General features: G+C 45.1%; 1 protein-coding gene and 1 pseudogene across 1 annotated transcript in view; one reads left to right on the top strand and one right to left on the bottom strand.

The window, feature by feature from the left end:
• COL4A2 (collagen type IV alpha 2 chain) overlaps nt 1-21,009 on the top strand; it is a 177,023-nt gene that overhangs the window by 10,633 nt on the left and 145,381 nt on the right.
• LOC114235836 (ATP-dependent RNA helicase DDX3X-like) lies at nt 7,391-8,203 on the bottom strand (annotated as a pseudogene).

Genomic DNA, 21,009 nt, shown 5'->3' with positions numbered 1-21,009 from the left:
ATGAGAAGGACAGTCATGGAACAACTAGGAAAGAGTAGATTAAAATGTACTTTTTCTCAGTGTGGTTGTTTTTCCCCAATTAAATGCTACCCCCCACTGGCTAAAGCTCTCTGTACCTGATGATAAAGGAAGTGCTGATTTGTCTGTGAAAGATTTGCCTTTTTTCCGAGGGATTGTTTCAGGCCCACCCCTAAAATTCCTATTTTGCTGCATTTGCCCACTTCAGTGATCTCCCATGTGGGAATTACAGAAGAATTACAGACTGATTTTCTGGTACCTGGTGGGAATTACGTAACAGTGTGTTTTTTCTGCGTGTTGAGCACTTTTGGGTGCGTGTCTGACTTTGTGGAGTGGTGTGGGCCCCATGAGAGCAGAGGAAAGGGCCTCTGCTTGTGGACACGGTCAAAGACACGTGCTCCCTGGGGTGCCTCCCAGGCTGTGGTTTGTCCACTAGGAAAAAGAGAGGCTATTATCAACAGCTGGGCAACAACGCGAACTGATGTCAGGAAGGAGCAACACAGGGAACAGGGAGCCCCCCCGCCTCCTCTGCCCTCACCCCTGCCACTGGCTCCAGGTTGGAGAAAAGGAGGGGTCCCCTGGGAGGGTCTTTGTGGGCTCCCCTGGGATCAACATAAGAAAGAGGAACCCCTAAGGAAGTTTCTAGCATTTCAGAACCCCAGGAACAGCTAAAATCTCCCACAGGGGAAACACAGCAATTTGGTGCCAGGAACTGATCCCAGCCACTGACACACATTAGCCGCTAAACACCCACAGTTCTGTGATTATCCCACTTTACAGATGTGCAGACTGAGGCACACAGGTTAGGGCACTTGTTAAGGTCAATAAGGAATAAAGTTGGGAGTGAAGCCCAGGACTGGCTGATTCCATAACCTCTGCTCTTAACCACGGTGCTAGGCCAACAAATCCCTAGCCATAGAGTATGTGTGCATACTCAAAATACGCAAAATGTTGGCTATGTAAAATATACATGTGTATATTATATGTAAATATATGTATATATTATTTATGTGGAATATAGGTAGATGATAGACGGTAGATGATTGATAGAGAAAGATAGATAGATGATAGATAAATTGATAGATGATAGATGGATAGATAGATAGTAGATGGACGGAGAGATAGATAGATATGGAGATGAGAGAGAGAAATAAAGAACGTAGAACACACAAGCGCACACACACGTGCCCTTTGGAGGGCCCTAGCTCCTTTCTCCCCAAGGGCTGCCCAGGCAGGAGGAGAATGACGGTCTCGAGGACGCATCAGGCAGACCTGTTCATTCGGGGGTCCCTCTGCAGAGAGGCTGACCTACAAGTGTGGACGACTAGCGGCTCCCAGACTCTGAGAAACAAAGACTAGAATGGCTGCATGAGGAAAGACCGCTGGAGGATGACCAAGGGGGACACACACGCTGGCCGGGGCGTCCGATCAGCAGGACAGAGTCCCCAAACCCTCCTTCTCCGGGTCCTTTTCGAACTGCCAGGCCGGGGAGATGAACGCCCCACAGGCACGTGGGGGGCAGAGGCATGCAAGCACAGCATTGTCTCGGAGCAGATACAGAGGCTGTTGGAAAATAGTCAGTCCTGACCTGGAGAAAGATTTACTTAAGCCCCCTGGGGAGTAAGAGACCTTCCTAAAATTACTTTAGCTGTGCAGGGGACCCCCGTGGGCAGCAGTGTTATGACGACAGGCTCCATTTTTCCTGGACCAGTGCCAGCTTCCCTACCTCGGGGTCTGCTTTCCCTGCTTTGTTTTCTGTTCTGGTGTTTTTCACCGGAGTTCCCGCATGCCCGCAGGTAGACAGGCGTGGTCTGTTAAAAAGCTTTGGAGCATCTGGGTTGGAGTCCAGTGACCAGGAAAAGCCACTTTTCCTTCTCTATGTCCTTTTCTTCATGTGTCAGACAGGAATGTTAGTATCTGTGTCACAAGTTCACAAGTTCATTGATGTGAGATCCGTTCGCCAAACAACATGTCTCGATTCTACTAGGACTAATGTTCACTCACAAGTTATGTACATCAGTCCTCTTGTGGGCTCGGGGCTGTGTCCCAGAGGAGGACAGGCCAGGAGCCGCAAGGGGAATGTTCTGAGCACATGCACGTGTGTGTGTATGCGTGTGTTTGTGTGTTCGGGGTAGGAGCAGCCAATTGTCTGATGGAATTTTTAAGTTAAACGTGCTGTCCATGGAGAGCGGGCAGCCCGCAGAGGTCCTACTTTAGAGGAGAGAAGAGCGAGCCATTGCGGGCTCTTTGCCGTGACACACATGCCATGCGTGTGGCCCTGGGGGCAGAGGAAAGGAGGGTCCCTGCTCAGACAGGCCCTTGGGCAGGGGCGGACGTGGCGTGGGCACAGCGGGCCAGAGGGACTGAGGGATGTGGGAGGGGACCGTGGGGAAGAAGTTTCTGGTCCTCACACGTATGGGTGCCACGGGCACTGGACCCTGCCTGGTAGGGAGCAGCTGTAATGCCAGGAGCCTGAGCTGGGGACACGCTCGCTGACGCTTACGTGTCCACTTGGCGAGATGGGTGCAGGGGAGTCTTCCCAAAGCCTTTGGACAGTTGTTTGTATTTTCTTAAGTTTGAAAAACACCCGCCAAGGGAAGAATGTTAATTTTAATTAAAGTTAGGTCAAGGTGTAACTAAATTATTTCCAGAACAAATGGAAAGACTTACAAACAAAGAACATTTTGTTCGAAGAACTCTGAGACCCAAGTATCATTTAACAAAGCAAGAAAACTCTAGAGGCTTTGGTTTGGCAATGTGGCACAGAAAACACACCACAGAACCTTAGGAGAGGATGTCTTTCTCGAAGGAGCGGAGAGATCCCCCAGCCTTTGCCTAACAGGGCCTCAGCAGTGCTCACTCGCTGCTGTGGTTCTACAGCCAGGATGAACAGGACATACACCCACCCGTTTCCTCCTGAGCGCCCAGGTGAGCAAGGCCAGTGGGTGGCCTCAAACAAGAAGAGTGCAGCTGGAAATTCCAGGGGGAAAATCATCTCCTTCCCTTTCTTCCTTACTTGGTCACGGTCCGAATTGTAACAACCTTCCAAGTTGCAATGAAGGACCAAATACGGGCCTGAGATACTCTCCTTTCCTATCTGAAAAGCACCTTCCTTTCCTACCAGCTCCCACCAGGTCTGGCAGCTTCCCTCCCTGCCCCGCCCCTCCCCTCCAAGACAATCTTAGCTCAGACAGGATTTCCTTCATCTTAGTCATCAGCTTTTATGGCCCAGCCTCCCCCTTCCCGTTTCAAAACAAGGAATATTAGCAGCAAACAGTCTGAAATGATTTGTAAACCTTACCAGTGCGTGTAGACATCAGTTTTTTTGTCTGCTTATCAATATCAAGATGCCAGAGGCTGGAAAAATCAATGCGTTTCTTGTTGTGAAGTCGCATGGTGCAGTGATTTTTCAGCTGTCTGCCTTGGCTTTTGTGAAACTGCAGAAGAGCAAACACGTTCATTTTCACTGCAATCCTAAAAAGCTGCAAAGTTAAAAAACAAAATGACAATTTGGGCAAAAATCATTCGTGTTTTAAAAGAAGGCTCGTCAAAGGAGAGGTCAGTTCAGCAACCTTTCTGGCTGGTAACGGGTCTGGTTCCCAACATCACAGAAGAACAGGCCTTCGAGGCATGATGTGAAGCATTCCTTCAAAGCCTTAACAGATTTCCTGGGGTTTCGAAGGAGAATGTAGTCTTCATATTCTCCCAAGCGATTCTCTGAGGAACCAAAGCAACTCAATTACAGGAACAGCATGTGTAGCTGTCAGGTCTGCTCTGATTAAACTGGAAGCTCAGCCAGGTCACTCAGCTCTGGCTGCCGGTGCAGGGAGGAAAGGGTACCCCGACTAGGGAAGGGACCCCTCCATCCAGTTATAAGGGGACACACACACACACACACACACACACACCCGTCTCCCCTCCCTCTCTCCCCTCCCAGCAGGAGTACTTGTATCAGCACATCACTCTCCTTTTCCCCTTGAATTGTTCTTGCCAGGAGATGGAAGACAAAAGCCAGCCTCTCCCAATTCAAGTCAGCGGAGTCCCATCAAAGAAGAGATACAAATATCTCTTTACAGATTCTATTTGCCTCTTTTTCACCCCCATTCCAGAATTTCTTCACTGACACCCTGTGCCCTTCTAGATGTAAAACTTTGCTCAGAAGTGGATCTGACAGCAGTTACTTACATGCAGAATTTGCCTCTAGTTTCCTATGAAACCAGTGGACCTAGGCCCGTCAGGAGGTGAGGATGACCCGGGGAGCTTTGTGAAATTGTGAGTGAGCTGCTGCTGGGTGGTGGGGGGGGGCGGGGAGGTGGGGGGCAGGCATCTGGGTTAAGCAGTGTCTGTCAACCTGGCTGCCGTGGCCGTCACCTGGGGGATGCTCCAGAATGCTGGTGGGGGCCCCAGCCCCGGGGACACCCTCAGGTGACTTAAGGGAATTTCAAAGCCACGCCGAGACCGGCTCGCCCTTTAAGATCGACAGTCCGATCTTTGCTCTGTTCACCAAGTTCTCCAGCCCTGGGCTCTCCACCCGCCGAACGCAGCCCCAAGCCCTGGGCCGCTGAGGCACAGCCTCATGTATGCAGCCCGGAGCCCCTCCGGCCCCTGGTGACCCGGTCCTTGGACCCCGGCTCTGCCACGTGGGTGGATTAGCGCCACAGCTGAGCCCCTGCGCTGTAATTCGCAAGTGAGCCTGAGCTCCTGCCCTGTGATTGGTGGGTGAGCCTGAGCTCCTGCCCTGTGATTGGCGGGTGAGCCTGAGCTCCTGCTCTGTGACTCGTGGGTGAGCCTGATCTCGTGCCCTGTGATTGGCAGGTGAGCCTGAGCTCCTGCCCTGTGATTGGCGGGTGAGCCTGAGCTCTTGCCCTGTGATTCGCGGGTGAGCCTGAGCTCCTGCCCTGTGATTGGTGGGTGAGCCTGAGCTCCTGCCCTGTGATTGGTGGGTGAGCCTGAGCTCCTGGTCTGTGACTCGTGGGTGAGCCTAAGCTCCTGAGCTGCAACTGGCGAGCGATTTCTTTGCTTTTTTTTTTTTTTTTTTTTGGTATTCAACTCTTTATTTTAGTAAAATCAGAAAAAAGACAGCACATGTAGTGCTAGCATCTAAAACTAATACATTAAGTAATTACTAAACTTACAGTGACTTGAGGTTCGATGTTTACCTTCAGCGAATTTAATTCCATTCTTATTTACTGAAAATATTGCTGGCTGACAAAACTGAATCTAAAAGTCACTGATTATGGCCATACACAAAGATAACCACATGTTTGAGAACCGCAATATGCCAGACACTGAAAACCAAACAAAACAAAATGTGTACTAAATAAAATTCTGAGAACCTTTGAAAATGTGGACACTTCATAGCAGTGTTTAGAAGTGTTTCGTTAACATTTTAAGACAAATGTATCAAAACCTTGGCATGTTATAATTTCAAGTTGCCAATTTTGCCTTAAATTTTGTCAGAAAGTTACAGCTACCTACATTGCCAATGCTGGGTCTGCTTAATTTGACTCACGTTTAATAGGACTTAACATTAAAAGCTCACACTACCCTGAAATATTTTATTTCACATACGGTGACATTCAATATTCAAGTGCCAGTGTTTTCATACTGTCTTTTGGTCAAGTTTCTTTAAACTTTCAAATAATCACTTTTAGGCTTACAAAAATAAATATTTGTCAAAATGTTCAATAAATATTACACAAACTAGCAGCAAAAAGTATCTAAAATCTGTCGTGTGCAAATAGTTTTCTTCTCAACTATCATTCCATGGTCCCAAATAAAATTTTAGAATCTAGTTCTTAACACGCTGCGTTCAACAATTTCCAAGAGACAAAATAAGTTTGGAAGTTTAAGGACACACACACAAGACATATATCTAAAATTCTCTGAATGTGCAATAAAATAAGTATTTTGTAAAAATTTATGGGCAAAACGTACAAGAGTCTAAATCTATACTAATTGAAATAGCACCGTAACAAATGATCTCAATACTGTCAAGTGCACCTACTTAATAAAGTTTTAGAACAAGGCAGAGTACACTTGAAAATCTACTGCCCTTTAAGAAATTGTTGCCGCCTTATGCCATTGTAAATATTAGTCTATAAAGATCACTATATTCCAACCACAAAATGAGCACAGAATTCCAAGTGGCAGAGGCATTTTTAGTTGGTGAACAATCATCTTTGGTCAAATTTAGCAGAGAGCAACTATAAATACAATGGAAACCTATGCAACTAAAATACATTAAAACTGCACTATATAGAAATAACACTTTGTACAGTTTAGTACATATTGCCAACCTGTGTGATCTCAAGAATTTCAGAGTTTGTAGCTACTCTGATTTACAAATTCTACAAGTGTAAGCCATTTTAACATTTCAGCGCAGCTTAAACTGAAAAAAGAGAATCTGCATTAAAATAAAAGCCTGCTGCATAATTCCTCCTGCTTATATCCTCTTGACCAAAAAACATCAACACTAGCATGCATTGAAGACCAAAATCCAAGCAGGTCCTTAAAAGGACTGGTCACTGGCATGATCAGCCATTCTACGACTTCAATTTTATTTATGGCAGGCATTAAAAACATCTAATTAGATGAAATTTCCCCTAAACACTTTTGTTATCAAAACTTTTAAACTTTTCCTATAATAATATGCCCACATCTGCCTAGCTTAGAATTAGTAACCTAAACATTAAAAGAGGAATTGCTGTATTTACTTGCATTAACTTCGAAGAGTGCTTTGCAAAATGTACGGATGTATTCATACATGCCACCTCATCATGACTGGAATGGCTTATTTAAAGACTACAAGTGCCTATCCAGGATAGAGTGAGCAAGTCAGAACTTCAACCTAGTACAGTCTGCCACATTAGAAACTAATTCTGCTGTAAGGTGTTTTCCTACCCTCTCTGCAAGTATCAAAAAGTCCTAACGCAGGCGACAGCCCAAGATTTTTTCCTTTATAATATTTACAGATGAACTGAAGATTCCTGTTAAGTCGTATCACACCTGTGTGCCAAGGTTTGATTTTAGCCCAAGTTCAGTGAATTTATTTTGTCAAAACAATTGAAAACTTCAGCATTACTGACCCAACAGGACATCAAAATAATAAGTTGCCTGAAGTTAAAGTCACAGTACATTAACAAACAAACAGTCCTCAGTCACAAAATTATAAATGCAGTTTGGGATGGAAATAAGTAGAAGGGGAGTTAATCCAAACTACAGCAGCTAAGTTTTCACATCAACTTCTTAATAGGGTTGTTGATTGCTCCTTTCTTTTCTTCCTTTGGCTTTGAGCTCCCTTGAATTATCAGGAGAATCACAGCTGGTAATGTAGTGCTAGTTCTTGAAGCTACGTGATATAGTCTAAGTTACATGTGGTTTCCATATTAGCTTTTTCGAAATGGTGACTTTGCTGCGAAGCGGATTCAGCTGCCCCACCAGTCAACCCCCTGAGAGTTGTAATTTCCTCCGTATCCATCACTATTGTAGAAGCTTCCATAGCCACCTCCACCACATCCTCTGCTGCTGCCATGACCACCTCGACCCCTGCGGCTGCTGCTTGCACGGCTACTACTAAAGCTAAGACTTCCAGAACTGCTACTTTGTCGATAGTCTCGGGCACCAAATCATCCACTCAATCTCTTAGAACGCCCACGACTGCTACCCTTGCAGTGGTGTTCATAAGCCATACTTTCTAACCAAGATGGTGCTTCTTGTTCAGCTTCAACAAACGGAGCCAACAAATCCATTGTGATATTTATATTTCTTTCATTGGAAAATGAGGTGGCAAGACCAAGGTTTCCTACACGTCCTGTACGGCCAATCCCATGTACATATTCCTCAGTATCACTTGGCAAATCAAAATTGATAACGTGTTTCACATTTGAAATGTCTAGTCCTCTTGCTGCCACAGCAGTAGCCCCTAGAATTGGGCTTTTTCCTGAGCGGAACTGGTGAAGGGCTTCCTCTCTATCTCTCTGTGATCGGTCTCCATGGATACCGGTGCAAGCATATCCTTCATGGTATAAGAAATCCTCCAGAGAATCAGCACCCTTTTTGGTCTCCACAAAAACTGAAGTCAGTGAATCCTTCCCTGTGCATTTAAGAGGTCAAGCAGAAACGACGGTTTATCTGACTGTTCCACCCAAACTACTTTCTGCTTCTCGCCTGATTGGAATTTCATGTTCTAGAAATAAATGACTTACTTTACTCCAGAGGGGGAAGGAAGGAAGATTAGTCATGCTTGCTCTGGATTTTTTTTTTTTTTTTAAGTCCCAAAATTCCTTAATTAGGAAGTAAACGCAGTTGAAAAGAGCGTTGACTCCTGCCTAGAAATTCCAGAACAGGGAATGTCTGTCTGCACCACACTGATGCTTCTGATGGTTAGAAAGGCCAGATCCCGGAACAAAGTCAAACCTGGACCATCACTTCTGTTTCGTATTAAAGCGAGAGGGCAAAGCCAGAGCAGTGTCGCAGAAGAAAGTAAACTTATTTAAAAGGGGGTATACATATAAACATACATTGCATCCATTTTTAGAATTGTCTGTCTCTGTTTACAGTACCTTTAGCAAAATCTCGATCCTTCTAGTTATTGAGTGAGAACAAAAGACAGGCTGTTTATTCTGCCAACATTTTTGCCTTCGTGTTGGTTTTTCTTCCTCGTTGGGTTTAATTAACTAGAGTCTCTAAGGATAAACATAGAAGAAAAGGCAGCCTTCATGAGGTTTTTATTAACTCCTCACGTTAAAAAGTTGTCTTAGCTCTCTATTCTTGCTAAGCATTTCATGTGTTAAAAATTAGATCAATTTCCTGAAATTAAAAAATAAAACCTTGACATGTGATTCATACGTCACATACACTACAGACATACAGTGTTTGTAAACTAATCACTTGAAAATGATCATTTTAATGTTACCTCAGGTCTCTTGTGTATCTATCTTGTGCAAACCTCTGTTGATTCTTTTATACTTTTTTTTAAACGGTGATAAAACACACATAACATGAAATTTACCATCTTAGCCATTTTTAAGTGTACAAGTCAGTAGCATTCAGAACATTCACATTGATGTGCAATCTCCATCCATCTCCAGAACTTTCTTCCTCATCCCAAAGTGAAGCTCTGTCCCATTAAACCGTAACTCCCTCTTCCCCCTCTCCCAGCTCCTGGTAACCTCTAGTCTCTGTTTCTGTGAGTGTGCTTGTTTTAGGGACCTCATGTAAGTGGAGTCATACGGTATTTGTCTTTTTGTGACTGGCTGATCTCACTTAGCATAACGTCTGGAAGGTTCAGACATGTTGAAGCATGTATCAGAATTTCCTTCCTTTTTGAGGCTGAATACTATTCCTGTACTTTTCTAAGTTATTGTTTTCAAGTTCAGCTTTGTTTTCTTGGCTGGTAGGTTTCGGTGGTTAGAGTCAAGTTTAGAAGAAGCACGTGGGCCCGTTGGCCGTGGGGCTTCTGTACTTGGGTCTCTAAGATTGGTCCTCCCACTTCCGCGTGGCTCGCTGGTGGCCCCTCTCCTCTTGATGTGGGTCTTGCTTTCTGGCCGATGTTGACCACTCCCTGATAGAGTGGGTCCCTCGGGTGCACTGTTTCTGACACACGGAGCCCAAGGTCTCATCCTGCCCCAGTCCCCCTCTGCTGAACCTCTCAATCTGAGAGAAGCCAACGGACAAAGGTATCGATCCAGTAAAAACCTGTAGCCAGTCCCCTGGAATTCTGTAGCGGGAGTTTGAGGGCCTTTAGGCACGTCACCAGTTTGGGTCCCAAAGACGGGCTTGCTTCAGGCTCACTGGCTACTCTGAGCTTCTCTTCTGCACGGTCTGGATGGGAGCTGTCAGGATGCTGTAACCTGACACCCAGGAGGAGGAGGGGGTCCCAGAAGCAGCCACCTGCCAGGGGTGACATCAGGTATTGGCATGAGGAGCCTCCGGGAAGCCTGGCACCCATCTTGCTCTGGGTTTTTTTCTCTTTTAACTTAGTGGTGCTAAATATGTCTCTTTAACTCATGCTCATTCCTCTGCAATTGTGAGTCGCAGGGTTTAACCGAGTGAGCAGCACGGAAGCCGAGGGGCCAGCCAGCGGGTCAGAGTCCCAGACAGAAAGTCAGCAGAGGTGGCTCTTGCCGCCTCTGCTGTGCTCATGATGGGAGGGCAGGCACAGGCGCCGTGGAAAACTCCTAAGGAGGGAGCGCTTGCTCTTCTGCCGAACCTGAGCCAGAGCCCTGTGAGCTCCAGGGTCACGGTCCTGGGAGCCCAGTATCCAGTGCAGGTCCAGCGTGGGAGCTGGGATCTGACTCACAGCCCAGACAGACGCCAGCAGGAGGGAAGCAAGCTGGGAAGACGGGAGTCCTGGTCAGAACTGGCACGTGGTGTTTGGGGACTTTTTGTTCAGAACCCCAGCACGAATCATGCTGCTCGGGGCCAAAGGCACACCCCGCAGAAACGCGCACCTGCGGCCACTGATGCGGTCTCCTTTCTCACTCTCCACTCGATTTGAACTGCTGCCTGAAAACTACTGGGGTAGATAGACGATGACGGCTTGTCTGCAAAGTCAAACTAATGCAAAATATGCTTCCTCTGCAAGACAGAGTGCCAGCTGTCTCCTGGCGGCATTCGGCCAGTGAGATCTGCAGGCTGAGCTGGACTTTTTCTTCAGGGCAGAGGAGGTTGGCCAGTGGCCTCCTTTGTACTTCTGGAAACTCTGTCGAGGGTAAGAATGTGGAAAGTGGACCAGGGACCAAACCGATGGAATGGGGAGAGGTCATTCAAACCCCTACTTGTCAGGCAAGGTGATAACTGAACTTGGCCCCATGACGCCCTCCCTACTGGGCCCGGGATCGTGAGGCCGCTGGGGGAAGGGGGGCTTGACTGGGAAGTCACCCTCCCCTGGAAACGCCGATCGCTGACACAGAGTCCACAGAAAGCACATCAGATGCTGCTCCGAGATCCTGGCTAGAGTCGGAAGAGCTGAGCCAGAGCAGCGCTGGGCAGACTGTGCATTTGATTCCACAGATTCAGGCTCTACAGGCCTGGCAGGGCCTGGGACTCTGCATTTCTCACCCACTCCCAGGTGACAAACTACTGCTGGTCCAGGGACCGCAGTTTGGGTAGCAAGTCTTAGACAGTTGTCTCTAGGGCCTTGTGATTCTGTTTGCCCTTTGAATAGTCACCTCCTCACCATCAAAGAACGTAACCCCGGGCTTGTTTCCCCCAAAACGTCCTGCCAGTCTTCTAAAATGCTGCCAAAAAACACGCTCCGCTCGCTTGCTTGCCCAGGCGATTTTTGGAAAGCTAGAGATAAGAGAAAGATCGTTTTCATCTGCTGTTCTCTGGAAGGGTTAAGGAATCTCTCTCTTTGCTAAGCATATTATCTTTTGACATGTTGGGCTGGCTGAGGCCTCCCGGGGTCATGTCCTGCCTGAGAGCAAGTTTGACCCTGAGCGTTGCAAAAACAGCCTGTTTGGGGAGGGAAGGGGCCGGGAGAAGGGGCCTCGTGGCCTATTTCATGAAAACACATTTATCCCCATAAAAAAACGGGCCTTCTTCACACCATCAGCTTTAGGTCATCATCATTTGAACAGTTTAACCCAAAGGGTGTACGTAGTGATCAGAAATCAACACATTTCAGAGTAACTGTTTAGAGCCAAGTGTTAGAAACAGAAAACAACACTCCTGCGTCATGGAGAGTTTACTTGAAGCCTGTTTCCTGTTGAAATGAAATTGGAAGCACACTCCCTCCACCCACTTCTCTCTCTGAGTTGTTCAAGGAGCTCTGTTCCTCGTGGAATGACACTTGATTTTCCCCAGTGATGGTCAGTCATGCGTTTGACCGTCTCTGGTTAAAGCATCTACCAAACGGAGTCCTTTGGAAAATTCCATGTAGGACAAGCATATATTAGAGATAAAAGCAAAGATTAAGTAGGCAGACCTATTAGGCAAATGTCTACAAAGGAAATCATTTCGGAAGATTAGTGAATGGAAGTAGTGAACCCTTGATTTGCACAATGACTGAGGTCCCTCCTGTAGACTTTAATCACGTGGTCCCTTTGTGCATCTTTATTTCCCCTTCAGACGCTGTATTCCTGAAGGTTTCCTGTCTCCTTCAAGGTACAGAATTTGTACTTTGCCTGTGGTGGGGGAGGAGGGGCAGGTGTCCCCTCCCAGAACTTCATTCTAAGTCATTTGCTTAGAGCTCAGATGACATTTGCCCAGCAACCTGAGGGGAGGAGGAGCTTCAGACTTGGAGTCCGGCTCCTGTGGCTTCATGAACTGTGACCTTGGGTGAGATCTTCAGGTCCTCCTCTGCAGAATGAGTTTATAATCCTCCCTCAGCTAGATGCTGAAAGGACTAAATTCCGTAAGGTGCATAAAGCACCGCACACAGTGCCTGGTGTAGAATAAACACCCCTACAGGTGCCGTGATTGCTGTTCTCTCCCCTGAACTCAATGATCCCTTGAACTTGACCAGGTCCCTGCTTGCTGCTCTCCCTGGTGACAGCCCCCCTGCATCCCTGAGTCGTGGAGCCTTGGCAGGTAACTCCAAAGGCTTTTCGGTGGAGAGATGCTCCTTCAGTGTCTCTCTCCCTCCGCATATGGCAGGCCCCAGGTGTGTCTTAGGTAGGCTGTTCATGGACATGAGTTACTTGAGTTTTCACTGATCCCGGTTTGCAGGGGCCCCTTCTCAGGCTCCTGTGGCCTTCACGACAGGGGTCCCGCAGAGACTCGGGCTCTTCCTCAGGCCCGGCTCCTCCCACTGCCCCACACCGTGTCCAGCTGCCTCCTTAGTGATTCGGATTCTTTTGGGTCATGTCCAGGGGGCTCCATCTACATCCAGCATCTTGATTCCTAATCTGTTCATCTACGTGGCAGCAAGAGGATAACACGGTCTTAGCTTGACTGTTGGGTTATTGCTGGAAAATCAGTGAAACTCACAGCCTCAGATAGCAGCTCATAAGCCAACTGAAAAACTTGACCAGTCTGTGCCCAAAAGAGCCTGACCATGGGTAGATAACAAGCTTGGTTTGAAGGTAAAGCCCTGTTCAGTGTAGACCCCTTTTGCCCCCAGAAGCTTAAAGCAACATTCACTTAGTCACTTGTAGAGACTCAGCTTCAGACACCTGTGCCTTTTCCAACACACATGCATTCACCACCCCCTCCACATCTGCTGCCTCCCAACCTGGGTGGCCCTCTCCCGAGGGACCCCTGTTTCAGCCACTTTGATGGGTTGTCATCTGGAGGATTCCTGGCATCCACATCTCGGCTTCACCAGCCACTCTACGTGGCTTAGTTCACTGCCCCCCGCTGGCTGGCTTCCGTCCACATGTTCAGGTCCTCACCCCACCTCCCACCCAGGGCTCAGCACACACCGTCACCTTCTCTGCGTAGTGAAGACAGCTTCTCCCCACATCGCTGACCACACTGGATCCCATCCAGAAAACAACTGTTACATCACCACTGCCACCCAGCCAGCCATCCTGGCCCATCCATCTCAGGGTCAAAACGGCCCTGCGTTTTACATTCGATTCTTGCCATTAAGAGAGAAAGAACTGAGAGTGCCGTAGAGTGGTCCTCTCAAATGGCCCCAGGTGTTTGGTTTTGTTTTTTTAATTGAACATCATAGTTTATTTTTTTATACACATACATATACCTATTCTTTTTCAGATTCTTTTCCCATATAGGTTCTTACAGAACATTGAGTAGAGTTCCCTGTGCTCTACAGCAGGTCCTTGTTGATTATCTAATTTTTAAGCTCATGTCTTTTTATAATGAAAAGCTGGAGATGGGGTGCTGGAATGAAAAACAAAGAAATCCAGCTTGAAGTAGTTGGCTTTTGTTGTTTCAAGAGAGGAATTCATTCTGTGGGTGTCACTGAAGCGTTAAAGTCCCCCAGCAGCCCTAGAGAAATAGTTCCCCTGCTGTGACCCACACCCAGCTAATTTTGTTTTTATCGTTAGTTAAGGCACTGGTTCCTAGGGAAGTTTTAGCCCTCGGACGTCATCTTTTAAAAATTTACCCTTTAAAACAAAATTGTGAACATAAACAGCTTTTTGTGGTCACATACACAAAATTATTATTTTCCCATAGACTTAGTAAGGTCTAAATAGATTTTTATAACATTTTCCTACAATTTTACTTATGAAACAGCGTCAGTATTTTCAATGATTGTTAGGTGATGGTAGAATTCTAAACTAAAAATCATGTACCATAAACCTCCTTAATCTAGACTAATAATTGTGACTTTGTCTTCAGTAAACTATAGGTAAGAAGTTTTCAGTTAATATGGATAGTCTGAAAAAGTTAATCGGAAGATTCTTAATCTGCTTAAGAAAACAAATCCCCTTCAGACACTTCTGAAGCACTCATTTACCTGCACAAAATAATTTGTTCCTGATAAGTGTTATCGGTTTGTTTAAACCACCCTGAAGAACCTCTATCTGAGGACCATGACTTCTTAGCTGGATTGTTGACTTGTTTTTAAAAAAAAAAAAAAAAGGAAAATTTTGTTTCTCTTTTCAAAATTCCTCAAATCAGATATTTTTTCCTGTTCAATCTAATCCTTCCACATTAAATAAAACTAGTCCAAATTTTCACTCTGGTTTGGCATTGAGGAAGAGCCAAACTAGGCTGGTCAAGTTCAGTGAAACAAATGCGGTATAAGCGGAGACTTGCCTGTTAAGCATTTTATTATCTTTCTCTATTTCATTCCTTTCTTTCATGAAATATGAAAATAAAACACTGGGCTTTCAGAAGAAATTGAAGGTGCAGATATATAGTTCAACGTGCTAACAGCATGTTTAATTCAATGATTGTACCATATGAAAGATGATATATAAGGAAATTTTCCTTGTGAAGGGGTCATCCTTAGGTGTCAAAGCTCAGAGGCAGGTAAGACCTTAGGGATCAACTAGTCCAAACTCTTCCTAAAGGTAAGTTTGGGGCCCAGAGAGGTACAGACACTGGCCTGTAACCCCACAGCCAGCTCCTGGTAGAACTGTAAACCTAAGCCCTAGTCAAGTGCCAGCCTTGATAAACTAATGCTGTCATCTAATTTCACTGATTAAGTCATTTTATATATTAGATCATTTTTTTGAGTAAATTACATGATTCACTATTTTTAAAGGCTTGTTTTGGAAATGGTGAACAAAACATTCTACCAAGTAAAACCCATTGATCATCATAGAACTATATCATGGAACAAAGCTCCTACTTCACTGAGATCCCATACTATGGCAAAGATAAATTCTTCTATTTTAGCACAATATGTTTAAAGTCCATAACCAGTAAAGAGATTAATAAATCATGCTCATCTGAACAAGATGCATAACTAAATTAAATGGAGGAAGTCTAGACCTATGAACAAGTCGATTGTAACATTACTTCAATCCCTGGGGTATTTGATTTTTTAAACACTAGTGGTTTGAAAGCCATACTAGACTTAAAGGAGTGTAAGGCACCACATTAACTCTTTCATCACTCTGTACACCTCCAAGAACAATCCCCCATCACTGACATCACTTGGAGTTCACCTGAGTTTTGATTTCTTGAAGTTAGAAAGACTAAATTCTTAAGAATACCTAACTTAGAGAATCCAGAAAGCTGAGATGAGACTCCTGACATACCGAAGGCTTTCTTTTTTTTTTTTTTTTTTTATGTTTTTTTGGTTTTTGGCTGCGAGGCATGTGGGATCTTAGCTCCCCGACCAGGGATCAAACCCACACCCCCTGCATTGGAAGGCAAAGTCCCAGCCACTGGACTGCCAGGGGAGTCCCCCGAAGGCTTTCTTAAAAGTCCTAGACAATAGTGAGAACCACTAGGAAGGGGCGAGGTGGGAATTCATGGTTCTGAAGAGAGAATACACAGAAGATAATCAACAAGAGACAGAAGATGTGGTATTTGGAGGGTAGGCGACCTCAGTGTCCCTGGATGCTGCAAAAAAAAAACCCTGCCCTCTTGTCCTTATTCCTGATTATCTTATATATTTCTTATAGTTCTTTTGTAGCCATCATCTCCTTTAATCCTCACAGCAGCCTTGTAAATAGACGGAACAGGTGCAGTCATCTTATTTACCGCTGAAGCGAAGGGGAGCCAGAGGGATTCAGTAACATGCTAATAACGTCACTAGGTTGTGACAGAGCTGGTGTTGGATCCCTCCTTTTTCTTGAAGGGTTTGTCCCGAGCAGATTATTCCAGATTCATGCAGCTCCGTGGACATTTCCATGTGCTACTCCCAATCACCCACAAAAGAAATAAAGGACTATTATAACCACCATGATGTTGGTAGGAAAAGAGAGCAAAGTGCATAATTCCATCACGGCTAGAGGAGGAATCTTTAAAACATGCCAAACTATATCTTATGAAGCCGGCTTTTCATCTCTTAATGGCAAAGCCAAGGGTGGCAGATGCACTAAGTATATTGCTTCAACACAGTAAGCATTTTATTTTTCTTTAAATACGAACTGCTCTTTTTTCAAATCTGAGGAGCCCTGTAAGAATTTTCTTATGGAATGGGATGGATGCTGTGTTTTACCATGAAAGATTTCAAGGCTCTCCACGGCCCCTTTAACTGCGGATGGCACTTGATTTTGTTTTGCAGGTCCCTCTTACGGCTGCTTGACTTCATCTCAAGCAAGCTAAATAAAGGAATTTTCATTATTATAACGGTCACTAAGCAGACAACTGGCGTGTCAGCGTTTAGAAGGGGGATGCGGTGTTAGGGCAAGGGTGGAAAGATACTGCTGTAACTCGATGTTTTACTTGAGTGGCTTCATTGTGGACGTGGGTGGCAAGTTGGAATGAAGCTGGGGGGTGGGGGGAGGAACAGTACAACGCAGAGCCCTTCGCAGCCACAGTGCCAGCTTGATTGGGCCAAATCCCCTGAAATCTATTGAGACTCCCCATCTGTTTGTTCACAATTCATCTAAGCAACTCTGAAAACTGCCTGAAACCTCCTCGGGCCAGTATTTCTGGGATTCTCTTATGGTTCAAAGCAAAGTGCATCTCTTTGTTTGCCCAGGTTTCCAGTACTAGCCGTCCACCTCCCTCCTGAAACGCTGCTCTGAGCCGCGTGCTTCTGTTTGATCCATTGTAGATGCTGTACCGTATAGGTACCATAGAGCTGGGTGACTTGGCCCTGTTCCTTTGAATTAAAGACCTCCTGTTCGGTGCAATTAGTTTCCAAAACAGCAATTAAGAAGAGTTTTCTCCCAGGAACTGGCAGCAAGGTGGCCTGTCTTGACCTATTTTGGCTGACTGATTCTTCCCTACATAGTTTGGTAATCAGGCTACTGGCTATTTTGGAGTCTTCGCCACCTGCATTCCTCTACCTTGTGTCTTACATCTTCTTCACTTCTACATAAAATAGCTACTCACCAAAATGCTATTTCAGTAGTCTGTGGGCGTTCAGGTTCTCTTGGGGTCAGTGATGATTTTTTCTTTCCATGTAGCTTTTTAGAAAAGGAAATGTACTGCTACTAGTTTCTTCTAGAAAGATCCCAAAGCTCTTAAATCATCCTCCAAAGATCCACTTGAACATTGTATACTGGACCTAAAATACACGTATAAAACCGTGTGATAATGCCAGGCAGTAACAAAGTTAAAATTGCTGGCATAAGACAATTGAACTATCAATCAGTATATAGTTCCCAGTTCCTTTGAGACTCATTGTCAAAGTGGTGACAAGAACAAGATTACTTGGGAGATAGCAGACCTACACAGAACCTCCATAATATGTTTTTCGGCAGCAAGTTTCCATCTTACTCATTTCAGAGATTTCCACGTTGTTGAAAAGAAGGGCAAGTCATAATTTTCCCTGCTTGTCAATAGTGGGCAAGGCCACCACAGAATTGGAGCTATTGGGCAATCTGCCGGGCTCAGCTGCCTTGAGCCACGAAAACTCAGGCCCGACCCTCGTTCATCAGCCCTGACTGGGGTGGTGATGAGAGGGTGGGCAGGGGGTGTTCCAGCAGACCCCGACAGCTCTCAGATGCAGATCATTTACAACCACAGAGCCCTGTTTCTAAGACTAAGGGCCGTAGTAGGAATGAGGCAATACTCCAAAAACGAATTCAGAACAACCAGCAGAAGAATTTGATGTCTTACATTTACCCTCGCAGTATTTGTATTTCCCTGATTCCTGATAAGGTCAAGCACGTTTGTGTGTATTTATTGGCCATTTGGATATTCTCTCCTGTGATCACAGGTTTGAGAATTGTGCCTAATTTTCTCCTGAATGTCTCTATTCCTACTGACTTGGAGCCCTTTATTCTAAATACAAGCCCCTGTTTGGTTACATGTGTGAGAAATACTTTATTTCACTCTGTGGTTTACTTTTACTCTCTCTTAATGAAGTCCTTTGATGAGCTTGCACCTCAAATTTTAATGTAGTCCAGTTTCTCCATCTTTTCATGGTTAGTGCTTTCCCAAACTCGTTAACTCTAAAAGTTTACTAGAGATGCAATCATGTTATCTGCAAATGATGGCTTCACAACTTCCTTTTTAGTCCTTATACCTTTTCTTTCTTTCTTTTTTTTTCTTGCTTTATTGTACTGTCTAGAATACATTAGCAATATCAAGCCAGGAAGTGCTTTTTAACGCCCTACGTATTATGTATACTTCACCAGTAGGCTTTGAGATGGATGTTAGAACCTACACAAGCTGTTTTCAGAAACCAAGCTCACCTTTAAAATTATCTGATCCCTTTTTCTTGTCTTATTGCTGTGGCTAGGACTTCCAAAACTATGTTGAATAAAAGTGGCAAGAGTGGGCATCCTTGTCTTGTTCCTGATCTTAGAGAAAATGCTTTCAGCTTTTCACCATTGAGTATGATGTTAGCTGTGGGTTTGTCATATATGGCCATTATTATGTTGAGGTATGTTCCCTCTATGCCTACTTTCTGGAGAGTTTTTATCATAAATTATTGTTGAATTTTATCAAAAGCTTTTTCTGCATCTATTGAGATGATCATATGGTTTTTATTCTTCAATTTGTTAATGTGGTGTATCACATTGATTGATTTGCAGATATTGGAAAGTCCTTGCATCCCTGGGATAAATCCCACTTGATCATGGTGTATGATCCTTTCACTGTATTGCTGGAGTTGGTTTGCTAGTATTTTGTTGAGGATTTTTGCATCTATGTTCATTGGTGATATTGGCCTGTGGTTTTCTTTTTTTGCTATATCTTTGTCTGGTTTTGGTATCAGGGCGATGGTGGCCTCATAGAATGAGTTCAGAAGTAGTCCTTCCTCTGCAACTTTTTGGAATAGTTTTGGAAGGATAGGTGTTCACTCTTCTCTAAATGCTTAGTAGAATTCACCTGTAAAGCCATCCGGTCCTGGACTTTTGTTTGCTGGGAGTTTTTAAATTACCGATTCAATTTTAGTACTGGTAATTGGTCTGTCCATACTTTCTATTTCTTCCTGCTTCAGTCTTAGGAGATTGTACCTTTCTAAGAATTTGTCCATTTCTTCTAGGTTGTCCATTTTATTGGCCTGTGTATAACTGAATCACTTTGCTGTATACCTGAAAATAACACAACATTATAAATCAACTGCATTTCAATTAAAAAAATTTTTTAATAAAATTGTATGATCCCCAAAATAGCTTACTGGACGATCATATGATAGAAAATACCATAGGAGACAACTTTCCGAGCCCACCTCGCCTTTAATCAGGTTTAGATCAGAGATTCAAATACAGAGAGAAGTAAACTAGGGACAAGTTGATAGTGGCAGCACCACAAACCAATGCTGTCACTACCGTTGTGAAATAAGTGTGACAACTCCCTGTACATGGCGCTTTCTCATGTGGCACTGTTTCCTCTCCTCTGTCCTCCTGAGTCTGAATGTTGCCTGTGGAACGTTGAATGTTGATGATGTCCCTAAGAAGGCAAGCACTGGCAGACAGAAGGAGAAGGCGAGAAAAGTTGGGCTCACAGAGATATGGATCTATCCAATCTTCTGATCTGTTCATTTTAATAGAGGAATCAGTTTTTATGTTTGGACCATGTTTTGCGGTCCTTAGGAGTGATGTTCTGAAAGGTGAGCAGTGACTCCCCCAGCATCACCTGGTTTCCTGTGTGGCTGGCCTGGTGCGTGTTTGTCACATCAGCAGTGTTCTCAAATGTGTACTTACTTCCAGCAACGGTAAAGTCTAACACGGTGATATTTCCAGAAGCCCAAATTCCATTGGTAGTTATGTAAGTCCTATCTCTGAGCCAGCAAGAAAGTGGGTGTGAGAGGTTCCAGTGTCCTCGCAGGAGCCAACAGGGCTTGCTTCTGGAAAGGATGTGTTCCACCAACTGAAAGAAGTAGAAGGTAGAGGAGATTGTAGTTATGCCAAAGGTCTACCCATCACCCTAGGAAATTGTTTTGAGAGTCAAAGAAAACCCCCCGCTCTGCACCAGCTGTGCCCACATTCCACCTCTGATTTATGACCACTCCAGGGGTGTGGCTGCCATTTGATGGGTCCTACTTCTGTAACTTGGAACTGTGTCTCTATGGCAGCCCTCCATGTCCTTCTGCTTTGGCCCTATCTGTGGGCAGAAATGTCCTTCACGTCATCACAGAAAGATAACTATTTTTTGTTAATAAGGTCCTCTCTGCACTTAGAAAACATGATGACTCTCCACACCCTGCTGCAGCCCTGATCCCCATGCCACGTCCAGCCTGCATGACTGAGCCCAGGTCCTCCTGATGGCCTTGCAGTGAGATTGGGAACAGCTGAGCCTCTTCCCTTCCTGAGAGGGTGTGCGTTCTTGCACCTGCACACATGTTGGGTCCTCTCTCTCCGCACCTGTCTCTTTTCTAACTCTCTGCATAGGGAGCAGTGTTTGGAAGCACTTTTCTTCCTCTCCAGACATTTCCTAACTTCTCTAGGATGGGTTGTGACTGAAGTGTCCCAGACAGAACACGCCCCTCTGGTGACAGCACAGCTCCCCTGAGTGGAGGGAAGGATGCCCGCATCTGAGCAGTGCCTACCTTTTCCTGGA

This window comes from Balaenoptera acutorostrata, chromosome 18 (assembly GCF_949987535.1).
Source record: "Balaenoptera acutorostrata chromosome 18, mBalAcu1.1, whole genome shotgun sequence".
NCBI classification, from domain to species: domain Eukaryota; kingdom Metazoa; phylum Chordata; class Mammalia; order Artiodactyla; family Balaenopteridae; genus Balaenoptera; species Balaenoptera acutorostrata.
Note: the sequence above shows the minus strand (reverse complement) of the source record. Positions and strands in the feature narration are given on the sequence as shown.